At 28.2% G+C, this 22328-nt stretch overlaps 1 protein-coding gene across 1 annotated transcript in view; it reads right to left on the bottom strand.

Annotated features, from left to right (window-relative positions):
* LOC112692919 (neurexin-1) overlaps positions 1 to 22328 on the bottom strand; it is a gene marked incomplete in the record, with an annotated part of 248142 nt that overhangs the window by 179957 nt on the left and 45857 nt on the right.

The following is a 22328-nucleotide window of genomic DNA, read 5'->3' as shown; positions in this document are numbered from 1 at the left end:
CATCAAAATATTATATATTTTATTTCAATCATTCAATACCAAATATTATTATAAAATTATTACATTTTTCCAGTGGATAAAATTTTTGAATATGAGAATGTTATTATTGGAACTGTAAATTATGTCTACAGTTTGGTCATTTCGCTATATGTGGACGGGGAAGAACGGCAAGGAAAATTGGTGAAATTCCAGCCCATCGAGTGATATAATAATAAAATATTGTAACGCAATATCTCGTCGACAGTAACAATTTGATAACATTTTGTTCTCGATATTATAATATTCTACAGTATAGAAGATACATTTATTCTAATGCGTATATATGAACGTGTGAGTGCACATTGGGTTCGTTGACTATTTGCCCCCCAAACGCTACAAAATTGTTTTATTTCCTTTTTTTTTTTCTGGAAAAGGGTAAGAGTATTCGATCCCCGTTTATAAAAAAAATATATACATAAAAATATTCGCGGGCCACCCGGCGCGTATTCAAATTCGTACACCGATATCGATCGTCCCCGGGCTTAGGCGATGTTGATTTCCCGGGAGGCACGCGGGCGTTAAAAGAAAACAGACAACCCCGTCGTATTCCAGCTTACCAAACTGATTCCGTCAAAGTTTTGCTGACAAGCACATACGTGTTGGAAAAAGTGGGTGCGTAAAGATGGTTTGTACGTTAAAAAAAATAAACCCATACATGTAAATGCATATCTTATGTTTGGGTAAAAAACATACAAGGGTAAGTAGGTACAAAGGTGTTCGAATTTATACCTGACAAATAAACATCACCTTAACGCTATGTAAGATGCTTACGTCAAAAATATTTCTGCACTTTTTAAGTTATAGCATAAATTAAATTTACTTATGCAAAGCCAATTGATTTTTATTCAGAGAATGTTAAAAGTACTATTTCTAAAATCAAAATAAAATACCGATTGTGTGTATGTAAGCCTCGCAACGTGACAGCTTATAAGATTAAATATTTCATATTTATAAACACTCACAATATTTTTAATTTAGATTTTAGAATAAAACTTTGAAATTATTTTAGAAAAAAAATTGATTAAATTAAATGATTTTTACATAAATCTCATTAAGATAAATTTCTTTTTCGTTTGGTCTGTACTTAAGATCTATTTAAGAAAAAAGGTTTAATCATGATGTTTTATAAATTGGAGCCCCTTAAAATTTTAGTGTTTTTGGCTTGGCTCTTCGAGTCCATAAAATAGTAATGACGATTTTTAAATTAAAACCAGTTATTAATGCCTGTACATATTATATAATAATACTTGGAATAATATACTCGTATTTTATGTATTTGTTTACACATACTTTATATTGGTATATCGTTTCATGTATTTAAACACTTTCAATAAATTATTTATGTATTTTATAATATTTGTTTATTATTTTTTGTCAAAACATATATTTATATTATACTACTTTATAGATTCGTCATATTTAGAACGCGTTTGAATGTGGATCATCACTATACTGTGATATTTAACAGTGTTGACTTTCGATAGGTAGTGCCTATAAGCCATCCGTTTACAAAGGACGCGTATTATATAATTTATAAATACCATTCCACGAAGTCCAGATACAATAACATCAGTGATATAGAATAATAGGTGGTTTACCTATGTACTTAATAATCTGTTTTTTGATTTCATAAAATAAAAAACAACTTACGAAAAAAAAATCAAAGAAGTGTTTATTAGCATTTTATTATATAGAAAAATCCGGGTCGGTTGATTAGATTATATTAATTAAACGAAGAATAGATTTTATTTTTTTAGTTATTTATTTTATTTGAGTTATTTTAGAAAGTTCTACTTTTGAATTCAATTCACTGTACAACCAAATTTGAAATGATATCGACATATAATTATTTATAAGATAAAAATAAAAAAAAGAATCGAAAATCTGTAACCTAGTTCCCATCCCATTTCACTCAAAAATTATGCACCACACTTACCTCTCCATTATTTTTACATTATTGTATAACGTAATATTTATACTATGATACATATAAAAGTAACCGGTGTTGGTGTTGTAACTATATAAAAATATTTAATTTATTTAGAGTACTCATACCCACAAAGTTTTCGTATATACTAAATATTTTTTATTTTAAAAATACATAATTTATTATGTAAAATTTATATTCATATTTATATTTATATTAATATTATATTAATATAAGAACAAAATTGAATGTCAGTATCAATTACAAATAATGCATATTTAACTCATTTGTGTTTGATTTTTATTTATTTATTTATAGAAGACAGATGTTTTGTGGTCGGTTTTTACAGCAAAAAAATCAAATAAAAATCGTTCTCATGAACACAGATAGGAATTTTTTGCAAAAATTTTGTTTTATACGAATTTATAACATTACATTTATTAAAACCCTCAAAATTATGATAATTGCACTATATGGATTTTCCAAAATATTGATCTGGTCACAGCATTTGTGACGTCATCAGTTTATAATTATTATAATATATAAGCCATTCATCACAATATTTACCATCGTAAATCAACGATAGTATACACCCATTTAACTGGAAAATAGTATTTGAGATAACGTTCACCATACAATGAATAACCGAGATCAATATTATGATATATAGTATGTTAGCGATACGAAGTAAACATAAAAATTGAATATAATATCAGGTTGAAAAAATAAATTTATATTGTAAATATTGTACTTTAATAACTCGCGATTGATCTGTAACAATATAAGTATATGTTGAACACTTTAAAATGTTACATTATACATTACATATAATAATATACATTATAATATTTTTAAATATTTGTAATGAAACTGGAACGGCTGTAATAATATAAACCCATTGAAAATAAATACATTTTATAACTAATATATAACGTTTTTATTGAATTAATATTATATAATTAATTTTGACCTATTTTCTTTGATTCAATAAAAGTTTCTCTCTATTCGATATAGTTACACAATTGAATTTGAAAACTATTTTCCAGCATTTTTAAATATATAACACATAAGCAATTTACAATGGGTGTATAATACTTGTAACATAAGATTGTGTGTTATTTTATAAATCAGATATTTACATTCAGAAATATTCCCACCAAATAATAACATAAAAGTTGATAGTTACTGGTCGTATTCTCATAATAGCTTTATGAAAATCAAAGTTTTATTACTATAACTATTATAATTAAAATTGAATCTTTAACTAAAACTATTAGAGTAAAGATCATCACCGGAATCATAATCTTTAATGAATATTCATCGTTTATTTAGATTGGTTTATCATAGATTTCGGAAAAAATGGCCTAGGTTTAAATTTAATTTTTAGTTTATTATAATTTCGTTTTCTTGAGAATTCTACGAAAGTCGTTGGTGTGTGCGTAAGTGATGTAGAAAATTGAGACGAATGGAGGTTTAGGATAAAGGTGGCCGACCCCAAATATTTGGAAGAAGGCAAATGATAAGAATAAGAAGATCATATAATTTCGTTTTCTATTGTGTATCTACAAATTAATTAAAATATCAAAATGTTAAATTTATATATTATGTGTCTTCTGCGAAATATCTGATTTTTAATTGCGTATCTTCTGCCTAAAACTTTTTCATAATCAACTAATTTATCAAAACAAAAAGCATTTTTTGGGGTTATTTAATAATACCATATGATAGAAGGTCATAATTACCTCACTAACGTTCTTACATACGAGTACTCGTACAACATACAACAATATACTAAGTTATACAAATCGTATAGTTACAACGCGAAAAATAATCGAACATCGAAACTACAAACACTATATATAATTACAAAACCAAATTGAAAAAAATTAACTGAAATTGAAATTTTAATCGTTTCAGTTGCTGTGATAGGCATGATGAAAAAAACATTGATTTTTGTATCATTGTACTCGTACATATTACGAGTATTATGATAACAAATTTAAACGTGTTCTAAAGTCAAGCAACTATTATTATAACAACGAAGGTTTAGAATTATTTCGCGCTCGAACCCTAATCTGATTAATAATCTATGGAAATGATTGGCTACGTTTAAAACTATTTATTATAAAATATAAACGGTGTAGAGTTTAATCGATTGAAGCCACGTAATTTGTGAACAGTTCACTGGACATCGATGAAAATATTAAAATTTCCCATAATGCACATTTGATTTATTTAATAGAGCAGACCTATAATGTTGAATTTGTAATAGCCCACGTTTTATCCTTATGATATTTTACCTCAAACCCTATAAAATTGTACGCGTTTGTGTTTTATTTTAGCATTATTCTTAAGATGCATTTTTTTTATTCGTTACGGTTTTACGTTTTGTTCCGTATCTGTTCGTGCGGTAAAGGAGATGCGCCAATTTCAAACGACTAAATTACAACGTACGTGTTATTCGATGGGTAATGATATCACGGAATAATAGGATGAAAGTCGTGTGTTTCGTTAAGCGTGCGCGAAAACACGCCTTGAATCCTGGATAATGCAATAATTTTGTGTGTGTTTGAGTGCGAAATAATTTAAACGCAAGGGGTACCCAAAAATTATTGTATATTTAACGACACTGATATGTAAAATAGTTTTCCTACATATAACAGTATTTGTTACATAATAGTGTAATATTAGATTTCACAAAAACACCATAGAACTACGGTTATTGTATACTTCTTACAACGAACTGAACAAATACTTACGAAATGCACAAAATATTTTCATACATTATAATAATACATTGTATGGTGTGAATAACAGTGGTGATTTTATTTGTAATGTCAGGCTGTTGAAATATTACATTTAAAATATTATATAACCATTCGAAATCCATGTACAGTCCACTGTACTCTAATGAAATTTATCCAAAATAGTCGTAGCCGAAAGAAGAATAACCGCTATCATGATGGAGATATAGGTAATAATGTCGATGAAAATAATACCATCCTATTAAAAACCTCATAGTAATAATATGTTATTAATAATAATTATGTTATTTTAAATACTCTGGTGATCAATTTAGTGTTATCAAAAAACCTGTTTATTATGTAATTATAACCAAAAAATTTAAAGGAAATATAATAAATAGCCAGTCATCGGAAGCTAGAAATACCTAATAACTATACTATTTTACTTTTGCGTGTGACTAATAGTTTAAAACTAAAACTGAATTATATTCAATTATAGAATTACATTAATCGCATGAGTATGATTATTTTAATATTACTGGATAATAACATATGCGAAAAGGTGTGAAATAGAAAAATACAAATTAAATGAATAAATAATGTATTCTCACCCTTGAAACGAAAACGGAAAATATGCGTGTGATTTATATTAATTTTTTTTATGAAAATATAATTCTTAAAATCGTGATAAAGACACGGTGGTCATTTAGTATAAACGATAATGTGTCGTATTACCGTATTTATATAATGAAAACGTACATTCAAACTGCGTTTATTTTTTCATTTTTTTTTTCAACCACGGCACCCATTTAACATAAATTCGCTCGTATATTTGGTGGTCATATTAAAGAAAAATGATTACGCGTGTACATACACACACACACACTAAAATGTTCATATTTATGACATTTTATGACATATTTATTGCACAATTTATACAATTTTTAAAGTTAACAATTCGGTATCGAAGTAACGTACAGACATATTTATAAAAATAACAAAGCATAATTATATGGTGTGTAGTAAATACATTTATTATCATTTTTCCTTCTCTAGAATCAAGTCAAATGGACAGTGACCAGTAGCTACACGAAATAATCCTTTATATACAACCGGTATCACATTGTAAAAAGAGTATTTGAGAAAATTAGACGAAAAGTCATCATAGTTACGATATATACACGCGTACACTTTCCATGCATGATAAAAAAAGGACGACAAGGAATACAGCGAATTTTACAAGAGAGAAAGCGTTTTAACTTGTGCATGCGCTATTCAACCAAAGGTCAACTCATACATGTATACAACGTACATTATACAACGACTGTGCGTGCAAATCACACGTGCACGAAAAATAAATAATACTATAATCACACATACCCATAAACACACACACACACACAAATACACACATATGTGTATAAAAATAAATGCAAGTATACAATATACCTATTTAAAGATTCATGTATAGAAATACTTGAAATATTTACTTCTAAGATTGGTTCATGTAACAAAGTAGGCAAATAAACGATAGTGAGAAAAAAAGATTATTTTTACTTGGAGCAAAAGAACTTGACGACACACTTCATTAACGCTTTCTCTCATATAATACTTTCATTTCAGGTATAAAGTACGTATTACATATATATTATATTATATGTTCGATAGTCTAATAATCGTTTCGTTGCCATTTTCAATGTGGATTTGCCGTATTAATTCTAAGGATTTGACATGTGTTTTAAACGATTTTGAAACAGAGACTTGCAAAATATATGCCACATGCTGGGAAAATAATTGCCAACGATTTTGATCATAAGATGATCTCTATAGTAGTTTCATTTTGATGAAAGTTCTGGACCAATTTATTGCAAAATGGTGATACAATATAAACTTTAAATTTCAAAGAAATATCTTTTTACGTTTTTTTGAACATTGAGTTTAATCAAAACTATTTATAAAATATGTTATTATATTTTAGCTAAATGTTTTTATAATATTCTGAGACCTTATTTTAAAAATCTAGGATATTAGAAGCATAGTATATGAAGTGATAGTTTTAAAATAGTTAAATAGTTTAATTTAAAAAAAAATGAATGAAATCAAATTCATCGTAGTCATTTATTTCATTTTCCAATACTGTTGGCTAGCGTTTTTAACGGAGTATTTTATGAGTTATCATTGATGTTATATAAATTAGCTGAGTTAGATAAAATTGTACAATCTTTTAAAATCTCACTGTGATTATTCCAAGACTAATATATTAAACAAATTATAAAAATTATAACAATTTTGTATACTTATTTGGTGATATTGTTATTGTGAAAATAATCGATGATTATAATAAACACAACAATTGCTTTTTTTAACAATCTATAGATCTGTAGGTGTTCTGTATAATAACAATAACTGTAATCTCAGATAAATAAAAAACTTATTTATATCTTATTGAAAAATATCAAACACATTAAACAATTAAAGTAGGTTTATTAATATAGAGAAGTGAACGAAAAAATTAAGTTTTCTAAAAATAAAAAAATAATATCAAAATCATGAGTAAGAATTAAATATTTTTTATGTGTATTTTGTTAAAAAAAAAAAAAAATAAATAAATAAATTTAAAAACTATGAAACCGATTATAATATATTAAGCGATATAAACAGTATAGTATTTAATAAACCTGCGATCAATTCTTTTTTTTTTTTTTGAGCCTAACGTCTGTTTGGAAGATCAAATTGTACAATGATAAAATAATAAAAACGATAAAAATTAAAAAAAACATTAATTATTGTTTTTTTATAGGTAACTGATTTTTAAGGGTAGTAAAAATTAAGACTTGTTTGCCATTTATATGAAAAAATACCACAGGAAAATACTACAAAAAATCACATAAAATACCAGTATCATAATTCATAATCACTGATAACGATTATCAGAACATTCATGGTGATTTGAGTAATTGTTTGGACACGAACAACGCAGTGGGGCATGTCGAAAATCAATTCATACGCACTCTACGAACAGCATAACTTACTACTTGTACACGACCTTATTATAAACAAAGAGTGGAAAAAATACGATAAATGTTTAGCCTAACAAAGTTGAATTATCGATGAAAACGTAAAATCCATTATGAACTTTAATGCGACTCGCGTGGCTTAATCGATATTTTTGTTTATATTATTATTATTATATGGCCATAAGGGAATAGAAAAATTAATATCAAAACAATCGTATATAATACGTGCATATATATTACACATAAATTGCATGACAAACATATTTTTTGATGAACCTAAAAGCATATCCATTCAGCACGAATGGGATGTCATACATTATCGTCATAGCGTATCATACTGTACCAGTAATTTCTTAGTATTCTACTTATTCATAAGATATACACTACAAATGCGCATGATATTATTATAATCCAAGAATAATTCGTATTATTTTAAACAAAGCTATTGTAACGATGTCGATACACTAAAAGCAATAACGAACGCCATATAATACTATAATATTGTTATTATTATTATTATTATTATTGTTGTTGTAGTTACCCATTATTATTTTTGCTTCGTCAGTGGTGGGGTGACGCGCATAATAATAATAATATACTATAGTCTTTAAACTTTTTCGGGCATGAGTATATCTAATCCGAAACCCAATAAATCGCTGCTATAACGATATGCCTACTTTATTGTTGGCATGATGTCTCTCTTATACTCACAAAAAAACAGCAACAAATATCTATCGAGTTTTGACGATAAACATAAAAAACAATTGTCACGTCGCATGTGTATCATGTGTACACGTCGTTGTCAAATACCATAATGTTATAGAGACGTCGTTGAATGTACAATACCAGAACAAAATCTTCTGTATATTATTAAGACGTCCTGACGATTACATTTTTGGTTTTCGAGAATTCAAACCGAAAAAAAATAATTATTGTAACAATAATAACATTCCAGTTGTGGATAAATATAAGCACAGATAATAATAACTATCGATTTGAAAACTCCATAGTCTGCAGACAAAGCAGCTTGAACGATGACTCTTCGTCTATCCTTCACCTTTCGGATGATACTGCATTTGCTAGAGACTTTCTGGAGCACATGACCCAAATCTAGGGCAATAAGCTAGAGAGGCTATAGATCTGGATCGCAAGTTGAAAGGGGCTATAATGTATTATATAATCATTACCTAGTTAACAGTATAAAGTACTGTTTCATTTTGACTATACTACAATATACAAATATACTATATTTATTTTAGTTAATATTTTTAAATCTGAACAAAAAATGAAATCTTTTTGAGTGAAAGGGACTCACCAAAAGTAATAGCTCCATTTATATTATGACCATGATCCAACCCTGCGTATATCTGTTATATATTACGAGAATTGCATATGGTCTAGACGTCAGATCGTACCTATACGCTGGATGAAGCTATGGACTATAATAATTTTAAAGCATAGAAATCGGACCCGATTCTTCCACTTCCAGCGTTATTTAGGTATGATACTGGTGCAGTTGAGACTTTGGGCCCGAAACATTTGATGGCTATGCTTCACCGCGTGCTGTCGACTACAGTTCTATAAAGTGTATATAATATGATCTAAACTCCGAACGAATACGTCCACCCACTGCCTCCACAATAAACGCATAGGCCACCACACAGCGTGTCACGCGTGTCAAAATGTTAAGATTGATAGGCGGACACGAAATTAAAGAAATTAAAGAAGTACGACCAAAAACTTCACCAGGTTTTTCTAATTCTTTTTCTTCCCGCTTACAGTATCCACATACTCGGTATCATACCTTTTGTAACGGAGCTGCATTATTAAAAGTACAACGAAGGAATTTTTTTCAAACATAGTTCGGATACCTTAACCAGCCGACGTAGATTATTACCGTTTGGTTTAGGATTTGTTTTATTTCATAAATAGGGTCTTAGATTTTATACACCGTCCTCATTTACTTAATACCATAATACAACACCGAAAAATAATTTTTGAAATTTTATTGAAAATATTTAGCTTTTAGAATATAATGCCGGAAAATGTTCAAAAAAATGCCTAATAAGTAAAGCGGTTATTTAAACGGTATTCATTGAGCATATGTATCCATACTTAACACTATAAACTTCAAAGTTGGACAGTTAGTAAAAATTGTTCACAAATTTCCAAAAGAAATGGACAATCATGTCAAAAAGTTTTCGTTGAAATCGAATATTGCTAATTATTGAGTACCAACTATACATGCATTGTATCATGGCTTCGTAGCGTAGTATATATGTAATAATGTATACGTTATCTTCAAAAAATCAAGTGAAATATCCTGCAAGAGCAGAATTATTAAAGTGGCACAAATTTTTTTCCCGCGCGTCCTTACTCATATGCACTTGTGATATTGTCACAATGTTCACAGTAGCACGTGCGAATTAATACCGGGAGTATGTGTGTGTGTGTGTGTGTGTGTGTGCGTGTGTGTATGTGTGTTTGCGTATACATGCAAACGCACGCGTATATAAGCGTACCGACACGGCGAAGGCGGATTTGATATAATTCGTATTCTCGGTACGAAAAGAATATTTATTAAATTTAAACGATAGAGACTTGCGCACATGTATACATATATAACATGTACCTACGTATAATATATGTATGTGCGAGTGGAAAAATATAAACGTTCTCGTCTTTTATTTCACCCATCGGTGTACGGCATATTATACTGCTACTGTTCCCCGCGCCCAAAAGCGTACAATGTCTTTGTGCGACGGTGGTTTTCCTTTTTCGTTCTTTGTTTTTTTTTTTTTTTTTTTCCCCCGTTTTATTTCACTGACAAATCGTGTATGCCACGACGACGCAAGATCGCTAAAAATTCGTACTACTATTACGGCGCGGCTTCGACCGTCATAGCGCATGGGTATTGTACGTCGTCAGCTTCGTCCTTATCCCCTTCCCTCCCCCTCGTCTTTCCTGAAGCACTACAGGCAGGACTCGGTGTCAGCAAATGATAAATCGCTTATGCGCGTGCGCGATAAATACCGACAGGACGCGGGACGACCCCCGACGCGTTCGACAGCGCGAAAACGGTTTTTTTTTCTGTTTTCCACAAAAAAAGAAAAAGAAATATGGAAAATAGAACGAATTTTACCGATCCCTCAAGTTTTTTTTTCTCGTTTAACGCATGATAATGTATACGAAAGAGCAATAAGGTAAATTATAATTATTATTATTATTGTCGTTGCGATTGTTATTTTTCTCAGTAGCACGTTATAAAAATATTACGACGATCGACACCTGCACACCACGTATTGTGTTTTCACGATAAGTTTCGCTGCTGTAGTAACACCAGCAAGACCCGTGAAATATGTTACGCTCCCTGTGCATCATGCGAAAAACTCGCCGAAAAAAACTTTTCCGAACTGCTAACACTTAAGTTTCGTTTTTTCCCCCGGCTGCGTCTTTTCTCATATTATTATCGTTATTAGTTTTTCTAATAATTCTGGCGAACGTCTTACGCAACAGACAATACTCTTCGTATCCACGCAGTAAATGTTATAATAAGGGCCCGGATTTAAATGCTCTATAAAACCATCGCAAATGTTTTAAAATATAACCGAAACCACTCATAAGTTATATATATATTTTAACGTTTTTTTTTTTTTTTTTTTTTTTTTTTTTTATTTAATTTTTGGGTTTATAGTTACATAATTTAAAATTTATATAAAAAAACCAAACATGTTATAACTCAAAAAAATATCGAAAACTAAAAAATTTTAACTATATGTGACGAGAATCATGTTGAATAAAGATATTTTTGGATAACATTGTAAGATAATGGAATATAAATTGATTATAACTAGGGTTCAGATGTTTATGGTATTATATATTTTTTTTCTATTAATTCAATTTATTTCGGACCTGGATACAAATTTGATTCATATTCTTCTGAACCAAATAATAAGATTTTTACTTTACATATTTTATTGACATATTTTATGATTATATTTTGACTATTCATATTTTTGGAATATTTAAAATATTATGCAGATTACAGTACATTTTCTCAAATTTTTGAAAATAATTTTAATAAACAAGTAGATAAATAATAAATTATCGACCTGAAATAGTTAACATTGTATAATGATAAATATTATTATAATCCACAGATTAGAAGTTATTAAAAATAAATAATAAAAATTGATTTTATTCAAATAATCTCAAAATTGCTTTACAATGAAAAGTTGAAACATGTAAAGTTTACATAATTCAACTTTTCATCAAAGTATATAGAACAACACTGGCATATAATGTGTGTTATATTGATTCAACCTCAAAAGTTAATATCCATTAGAGTCTAGATATAGGGAATCATTTACTAAGTAATTTGGATTTTATTGAATTAATATTAGTATTCTTAAAATTCCATATTAGCTTAAGATATTATAACATATTAGATTTTCTTTTTTTTCTTATTTTATTTTAATCTTAAATCCCACCATGAAACCGACTAATTTAAAGATATATTATCAGTATAATCACACACTAATGCCAATAAAATAGTATTGTAAATTGACTTTAGTGTTACAGTATTAAGGTGCTAGATTAAAGTCTAACACCAAAATTAGATAAAAATGTTTAATATAATATTACCGTGAAGAATGCGTGAGCACACATTGTAATACGTGTGTGATGGTTTAGTAATTTGTAGGCAGTAATGCGCGTGTACAAGTCAATATAATTGTTCAATATTAACAAGGCATATGTAAAATTTAATTAAAAACAAACAAGCCTTATACTCTGGTGGTAGACATAATTAAAAAAAACATACCCACACTATGAATACTGCTCGTTAATCCATAATGATGAAACATCGAAAACCAAATAATCCAGTGAAATAATGACATACATAGCACGTTATAGGAAAGGACTTCACGCGATAGAGAAAGTAAAAATATTTGTTGAATTTCAATGAAAAAAAAAAAAAAAAACCCGTAATTGGTTCAATGTCATAATATTTAGAAGACTGACCGTGTTATATATATTTATATTGTAGGGGATGTAAGAAATAAGGTTATAGCTGTGTACGGGTATAGATACAAAAAAAGAAAAAGTTTGCGTGTCAAACGTTGAACTGCCAAATGCAATGTATAGGAACAACAACGGATACGTGGGGTGGGAGGAAAACGACTAAAAATCGATTGAACTATGAGAAATAGTATTTCATTTTTATTTTTTGTTTTTGTTTGTAGATGGCAATCTACTTGTTCCAATGCAATACAAACACGAAAAAATAACACGCACGAGGGGTAGTCGGTGGAGAAAGATGGTTTGGCGAAAAACCCGTAGAAGAATTCTGCGAGTTGTCAAGTTTGACTGTGCGCACATGATTGTCAACACTGAGCGAGAGCCGAGATTTAAAGCATTGAATCAATACACGGTTTTACTTCGCTGTGTTTGATAATAATATTGTTCAAAACATGTATATACGTGTTTCTTGGTGCGCAATGAGCAATGCATGAAAACGGCAAAACAAAGAAAGAAAAAAAAATGACAATGAAGAGCGCACACTACTTTTTTTTGCGTCGCGATCTAAATATAAGTACAATGTTTGCTAACTGAAAGTAATTTGAATACGTTATTTTTGAAAAATGTGAACAGCATAATATGATAAACATCATCATCATGCGCAAGTACAACACATTAAGCTCTTATATCGTATTATAGCCGTTTATGTTGGTTAAAGCGAAACATATATAATATTACATAATTGTTATCACATATTTTATCTTTATTTATGAGGTTCCAGGAAATGTTCAACCAAAATGGATTTTATACAACTAAAGTTATGTAAATCTTCCGGCATTATTTACTTAACCTATGCATCATTCACAGTTATAATATTCAAAGTTAAACTATATTAAGATGATTAAAAATTATGAAGGTCATCTGATCTAATTTTTATTTTATTTTTATTTATATTTATATTTATCAATATTATTATAAATTAAATATTTATAAATACTTAAATATTTATACACATTAGTTAAACATGGTTTTAATTTCTATACATAAATTATAATAAGTCTTTCGTGTTTATGTATTTATTTTATATTTGTCTTAAAATTTAGTAATTTAAATATGAAATGCAATTATGAATACGATCACTGAATAAACCCTCATAAAATGAAATATTTTGGAAAGTACATATTAAGTTCCACCGTAATCACACGTAACAAAAATAAATTTGAAATAGTGTATATGTTTTGTTAAAATCTTGTTTCATTTGAAAAAAAATGACTGTCTAAATACTAATCATAAAATATTTAAAAATTAATTAAATTGCTACCCATTTAGATTTACATACATATATTATTACTTGTTCACTAAATATATAATCAGAATGAAATAGTTCACTGTAGTTAAATAAAATAAGGGTTGGATTCATGAGAGTAACAAATAAAATAATTAAATATTTTCAGAAATATAATATTTTTTTTATTTTTTATATTTGCATCACAAATATTAGTTGTACTATATTTAATAGTATTTTTAACGGTCTTTGACAATCATAAGAAAGAATACTGAGAGAATTTTGGTTAGAGAACATTGAAATTGTAAGAAAAAAATGAAATGTAAAGAAATAACTAACCTAAGAATCACCTGGAAACAAAGACGCTCTGGGAGCATTGCATTTACATCTTCTAAAAGAGCTGAGGTTACACAATGTTATATTCTTATACAACTATTATAATAATATATTTCAAGAACCAAAGACGAGTATTATACTTTGTTTCGTATCACAATACTCTATCATATATATAATATGCATGCAAATATATTATAATATATTTTGAACAGTTCAGAATGTTTAGATTATAAGCATTTCCATTATAAATGGAAATCATAATACAACAAAAAATTATTATTTCTTACTGACTAATTTTAGTATGCAAAAAAATTCGGCAACTTACTGCAGTACAAAATCGATGGATTTGAATAAAATAAATGTTAGATCTAGATTTTTTTTAGGGTGGATACTTTTTTGGATACGATAGGTAAAACTTCAGAGTAAAAACGAATTAATAGTTCAGGGCTTCACATGGTCACAAAAATGAATTGTAAAATGTGTATTTATTTCAGTTGCTCTATTAAAATATAATATAAGCTCCATCAACTCTTAATCCTATTTTAATAAATATTTAGATGATATTCAGTAAAAAAATTAATGTAAATTTCTTCATTTGATCAACTATTCGAAACTACAATTAATATTAATGCATATAACTATATTTGATATTTTCGATTAAAAAAATATTCAATACATGGAACATTAAATGAATTGTGTGGAAATTGTGTATAAATGTGTGTTCAGCGAACACACTAAAAGATATCACAAGATATTTAAGCCAAATGACATATAAATTGGTCTTCAGTAAAAGAATAAACCGAAATACATGGTTCGGAAAATTTCTATTTTGATATGCCTTATGGTGAACACGTGCGGCAATACTACTTATATTTATTTAAAAGGCAACCACAAATTTTTTTTAAACAAATTTTTTATTAATATTGTTTTTCTTAATTTACTCAACTTACCAAATAAGTCAAAATTCGGATATAAGTACACTTAAGTACTTATATTCTTGATACGCATGATACTCTTGTGATTATTCAATTGATATTTGTGACCGGATGCGTAATCAATATAAAAAAAAAAAAAAAATCGTAACCTCCTTAAATTACGCGTTTCCGTATACCCGGGTTCATATTCCGAATAGACATTTTTCAATCGATTGCCCCTTGCGACTGAGATAATATCTAGTGGTACCTCTTAGCGCGAACACACTGTATTATATTATGATGCATATGGTTGAACATTGATAAAAATGCACGTCAAACGCGCGTGCCGTGTACACCGTCGGTAAAACGTGGTGTTATTTTCAGCCATATATTAATTAATTATCACGGACAATGTCAATACACCGGCATGATTTAAATGAAAAACACGAGAAACATAAATGACGTGTACGTGTATATTGTATTGTAGTTAACGGCGCGCGAATTTCACAATTGATCGGTCGACATGTTGGAATTTATTAATGACACACCGCCACGCTTACACGCGTATAAACTTTCTCCTAAACTTACGCGTCAGCTGCTGCCAAACAAATTCACGCAATAAATGACAAAATAATAATATTGCATGCACGACGTTATGTAATATACTAATGCAAAGTACACACACATATTACTGTTTGGTATTTGTCAATATTCCAATTACTACCTAATATTTTATTTATGTTAGTATGTTAGTGTAATGGTAAATAATTCGTGCGGCTCACATTGTACCGAGGTTACTGCGAATGATAATAATGACGATATAACATTATCATACCACATTATATTTTAATATATTTGAACACGTTTTACGGAAGTCCTGGTTACGCGAAAAAACGTTTGTATTATACTACATTAATCTACACCACTGTAATACATTCGAATTTTACAACTTCCAAACGGTGTTCGTTTCAGTGCCGTAGAGTTATATTTATACATCGCCAAATTCGTCTAACACAGGCTCACCGGTCCCTATAAGGATTTATCTATTTGGTCACGTATTTTAAAGTTGACTGGGTTAGTCCGAGGAGAGGGAAATCTTAGGGCTCTATTGTTGTCCTTAAGTTAGCAGCAGGTCCAATTATTTAAATTCAGTCAAATCTTAACAACAATAACAAAGAAGATAACAAATTAACTTATATGTTACAACTTTTAATTAATTTGAAATTAAAGATTTCTGATTTAAACTATGTATTCTGTGCCCATCATAAAGCTTATTAGAAACTATTTATTTGAATATCAAGCATATTTCAGTCTAGAATTTTTTTTTTTTCTATAATTGATTATTCTTTTGATCAGTTTCACATATATTACTCGCGTTCGTAAAAACAACACTCGCAAATTTAACGTTTTTCGTTATTCGTATACATCTACAACGAGCACACAAAATACACATACAAACACTCGTGAATTCACTCCCCCCCATGCACTCAGATATTTTCCGAAATTAACTATCCATTTAATCTCTTTGTATTATGACTCTAACTTCATGTACTTGCACAATTAGGTTATACGAATTTGCGGTCCATTCTTCGTAATTATTCGTAGGCTTAATAGCTATATGGCCAAATAAATATAAAAAACCGTGTTACCGCCTATGTATAGAACAGTTAAAAACGAATATTAATCCCAAATATTTATAATCATCACCTTCACTTTTTCGTTTTCATGACTTAAGCGTTCACATATGGCAAGAGTATGTCAACATAATATTTGTATATTAAAAATTGACACGGAAAATCTATTATTGGGCTGATTGCACTTAACGTTATTTTATATTTCATTAAACAGAACTAAAATTATATTAATTGTTTTAATAATTCCATATTAAATTCGAGCAATGACAAAGATTAAATATTCAACAGCCACAATCAATATAAAGTTCTATATTGATTTATTATTATTATTATTGTTATACAATAATTTATTTACATACAATTAATTCGAAACTATTCATATTAAAATTTAACAATCTATAATTTTTCATTTAAAATAGTATACACAATATATTTTAATTTTGAGACACTTACAGATATAATAACAATCACAAGTTTTAGAAGTAAATAAATTCAAAACTTTCACTTTGATACAGAAAAATGTCATGTGACTCAGATGATAGTTTAAAGAAATTTGAAATTATTTTTATTTATTTTTTTTATTACTTATAAACAGTTCATTTTACTTTACAGTAGCTGATCATCGTGTTATAATAATATCGATGTCATAAAATAAAAAAAAAATTTTAATTTTATTTCATGTTTGTATGATATAATTTTCTTTTTCCTTTGTTAGGTATATTTTTTAAGGTTTTATATTTTGTTCAATTATTAAAACTTAAAGTGTAAAAATAATTATTGTTGAAATAAAAATTGTACTATTTACTGTGTGAACAATATTTGAACGGTGTTTATACATGAATTTCAGATAAATTAAATTGCAAAAAGGCAGGCATGTTCCATTGTAAAATTAATTGCAATAAATTTAATTTCAAAACGATACGTGACTATATCAAAACGAGTCAAATCCGAAAAAAAAGAAAATATGGATAATACTCGGATTCGGAGCGGCACACAAAATATATTTGATCGAACGATATTTTTTTTTTTTTTTTTGCAAATTAATTATTATAAAACTTTTCAAAATATATTATACAACGCGCCATTATAATTTATACGGAAAAACGTGGTTTTTAATTTCCATTTTCGACAATCGATCGCCAACCGCATTACATATTTACATATTTTGCTTCAGTTGTTCGACGATACAACATGCAGTGCATCAAATCCTGTAGATTTCCGAAAAAAAAAAAAAAAAAAAAAACGCTACGACACGTGGACGTCATCGTACGTATTCTTTTACGACTATAATATTGCGCTGCACACTCGTGAACCACTAAATCATTTATGTACTTCGAGACGGCACGTTGAAGTATGCGAATTTCGGCGGGCGCGTGCGAGCGGATTTTTCGTGCACGAAATATATTCATTTGTATACACCGGCCCGTGTACAGGTATACAATATTGACACGTCTAAAGCGTATACATGTGTACAAGTATTATACGCCGTTCGCGATAAGAGTTCAAAGGCGCGCGCGCATACACAAGCGCACACGCACACGCGTACACGCACACGCGTATACGCACACGCACACGCTTATACACACGCATATATACATGCGTAAGCACACGCGTACACACACACACACACATATACGCGCAGCACACGCACACGCGTACACAAAATTACACGCACGCACACACGCACTCGCGCTCGCGCACACGCACGCACCGAGTGTATAGTACTATTGAATCGATAAGAGGACCCTGACCCCCTATTTTATCCCCAGACCGCACGCGTAATGTTAGACACGGTCGAAAGTTTTCCGGGTGAGAGACGAAGTTCCGCCGGTCCCTCACGAATCGCCTCAACACTGCTTCCGCCGCCTATACAGCCACTACCGCAATGTCGGTTTCACCTTAATTAAAACCTTTGGAAAATCAACTCCCTCCCTAAACTCAACCTCCCATCAATATCGTCAAGTCGTTCAGTACCGTATCTCAATCTGAACTCCATCCCCCGTCCATCTCTAACAATCACATATCATAAGAATTTGTTGAAATCCTTCTACCACCCACTGACAGGAAATGCCAAGAGAATAACTCGCACACGACCTCAAATAGCAATACGAATTGTAATAATTATCAACTTTAATTCTCATTATAATAGCAACATGTACATGTATCGTAAGTATCTCTGAACAAACCTTACAATTAAGATTTAGATAAAAATTAAGAAACTTGGTTGTACATTTTATGTTATTAACCATTATTTACCATATTATTATATATTTTTATAATCCATAAACATATAATACTTTTTTTTTAATTTTTTTTATTTAATGTACCATTTGATATATTAAATTCGTATACAATATGAAACATAGGTACATAAAAAGGATCTCTTCCCCAAAAAAGTTAAAAACAATTTTTTTTACGATATTAATGAGAAATATATGATTAGAAATTGTTTAGTCATTAAAATTACTTAACTTTAAAAATTGAATGTGTAGTATATTTTCTATTATCTAGTATAAATATTTTATTTATTTATTAAAATTGGTAAAAATTGTTGTTTTTTTTTTTTTTTAAAAAAAGTTGTTCTTGCAAAAGGATAAATAAAATGTCTACAGTCTTGTATAAGATATTTTTAAAAACTATTCAAATACCCATAGATACCAATTTTAAAATGTGTTAAATAATATCTCCATAATACGTATAAATACTTGGTAAAAAAAAAAAAGTGTTCAAGTATGAATACAGATACTTCAAATAATATTCATAGATACTTTTAAATACTTAAAAAAAAAAATTCATAAAATTATTTATCTTATATACATACAGTGTATTATGTTGTGGATCAGTGGTGTCCAACCTTTTTTCCTCGGTGGGCCACCAAATATAAAAGTACGAATAATGTCAATATTAATCTAATAAAATAATTGTGTTACACGTAGTAGGTATACAAATACAATATACATTTAGGTATATTTTAATGTGTTTTCAAATATTTTATTGAATACTGAAAAGTTTACTGATTGAGATCAGTACTCTCTGTTAAGTGTACGGGTTATATCGTGATATTTCTATTAGAAAATATACGAAAATAAAATTTAAACTTTTAAAAAAAATGTAACAGGCCACATTGTATTCCTTTGAGGTCACATGTGGCCCACGGGTTTGGTATCACTGTTGTAACCTATGAATAGGATTTTCAAGTTCTGGTATTTTAAACGGACTTGTCTGAAATTGACTATTCTATAATACGATTTTTGTTTTTTTTTTGTTTCCCGTAACACTTCGTTCTATGGAAATTTCACCGTAATTGGTAAATTAATTTATTATTCAAATGAGATAGAATTGAAATAAAATGTGTAAAAAAAATAGTATTTAATTTTTAAGACAGATCTCTGGGAAAGTATAGGGAAAGTACTCTGAAAAAATATTTAAAATACGTATTTGAGTTCATGAAAAGTATTTGAATACTTTTATTCAAATACTTGTACTCGAGTACTTAACAAGACTGGATTTCTATAGTATATAGGTAAACAGAGTAATAAAATGTATAAAAATAAAAGAGTTTCAATAACTGATTATTCAAAAAATGACTTATAGTGAAAAAATTACTTGTTAGGAGGTCTTGTTGTATTTTCACTCAAATTTATTCGTTTACACGAACAAGTAATTTATATTATACAAATATATTGTTTAGATATCTTATTATTTAAATCCTGTAATTTCTCATATTAGGAATGTAGGGTACGTGTTGTAATTTGTAATACATTGTAATTATAATTATATAATTTTTAAACAGTAATGAGAGAAAATTATACTACAACATTGAGTAATAAGCTTTACACTTTATACTAAGGTAGTTATTTCAAAATAAAATTAAAAATGAAAACTATTTGTTTTCATTATACTTGTTTACAATATATAAAGGTATTTGACACCGTTACTTATAAACCACTGAGAACTACAAAGATATATTGGTTATAATACGTTATTGGGAGTTTTATGTGTAACATTAGGTTTGTCTGATATTAAAATTTCGAAAACTTAATATTCACTAAAGCAATTTATTTCATTACTTATCTTATTTAACTTTGCACGAAAATCTACTCGAGTACTTATCTAATTTAAAATAATAAACTCAAAGACCTTCAACGAAGACCATTGATTAATAATTTTATTTTTCTATAGTAGTAATAATCATGAACTCTGAAATATTGTTATTAGATCTTTGAAGTTAAATAAGACATAATCTTGACAAATTTACGTACTAAACAAAATTCAAATATATTTAAATTGTTGTTTTTATTATATTATACCGCTTAAATTATATGTTAATAATATATATATATATATATATATATATATACTGAATAAATCTTCTTTATAATTAAAAATAATTTTAAATTTATTATTATATTGAATATAACTCAATATACTTTTTTTACTTATATAAGAATCATAAAATAATAATTATTAGGAACAATTAATTTTTATACTTATGTTGGAAAAAATGTATTAAATTGTTATATTATTTTATGAAAATAAATATTCTTACATAAAAATATTTTGATTTTAATAGGTTTCGAAAAAGAATATTTAAATATTGATACTGATAGTTGAATCTTGAATATTGTGTGATTAAAAAAAAAATTCCTCTAAGAATGAAATAAAGTTCAAATAGAAGAACCCATAATATGTGAAGTATATGACTCACAAATCACGATAATACATTTCTTAATTGAATGCCAACGAAATAAACAGGAGCGAATAAACCTCCACATGACTGCTAACTCTTGACACACTTCTAGGACCGAAATCGGATCAAAACAAGAAAATTATAAAGCAATTAAAATGAACTAATTCAAGTGACAAACTATAATAGTAATTTAAAATTAATGAAACATAGTGTAAAAACTTAAAATAACTGTTAATTGTAATTAAGGTTAGTAGACAGTGTAACTAATGGCCTTTGCTGCCGATTTGTATTATAGTTGTATTAAATATCGATAAAAAAAAAATTTCAAATTAAATTTGAATGCTAAAATGTTGTTATTAACAATAACTTCACAATTGTTGATGATATATTATAATATTTATTAAGTAGATAGATTTTACTATCAATTGTTCGAAATTGTAATAAATTATTGAAACTAAAACATTACATCAAGAACAAATATAGAGAAATATTATTTATGAAATTTCTATTTATTTTAATTAAATAATATACACGATGTTAAACAAAATTTATTTTCAATGTATTTGATTCAAATATTTTTTAAAAAAATCTAATTTTCAAAATGTTATATTTATTAAAAACGTAAATTAAATTAAATGACAATGATTTCATATTTATATCCAAAAAAAATAAGGAAGAAACTCATCGCTAAAATCTGAATAAGAGAAAAAAAAAATTAAATAA

The sequence above is a fragment of the Sipha flava genome, unplaced genomic scaffold (assembly GCF_003268045.1).
Source record: "Sipha flava isolate LNK unplaced genomic scaffold, YSA_version1 79_pilon_pilon, whole genome shotgun sequence".
In the NCBI taxonomy this organism is placed as follows: Eukaryota; Metazoa; Arthropoda; class Insecta; order Hemiptera; family Aphididae; genus Sipha; species Sipha flava.
Note: the sequence above shows the minus strand (reverse complement) of the source record. Positions and strands in the feature narration are given on the sequence as shown.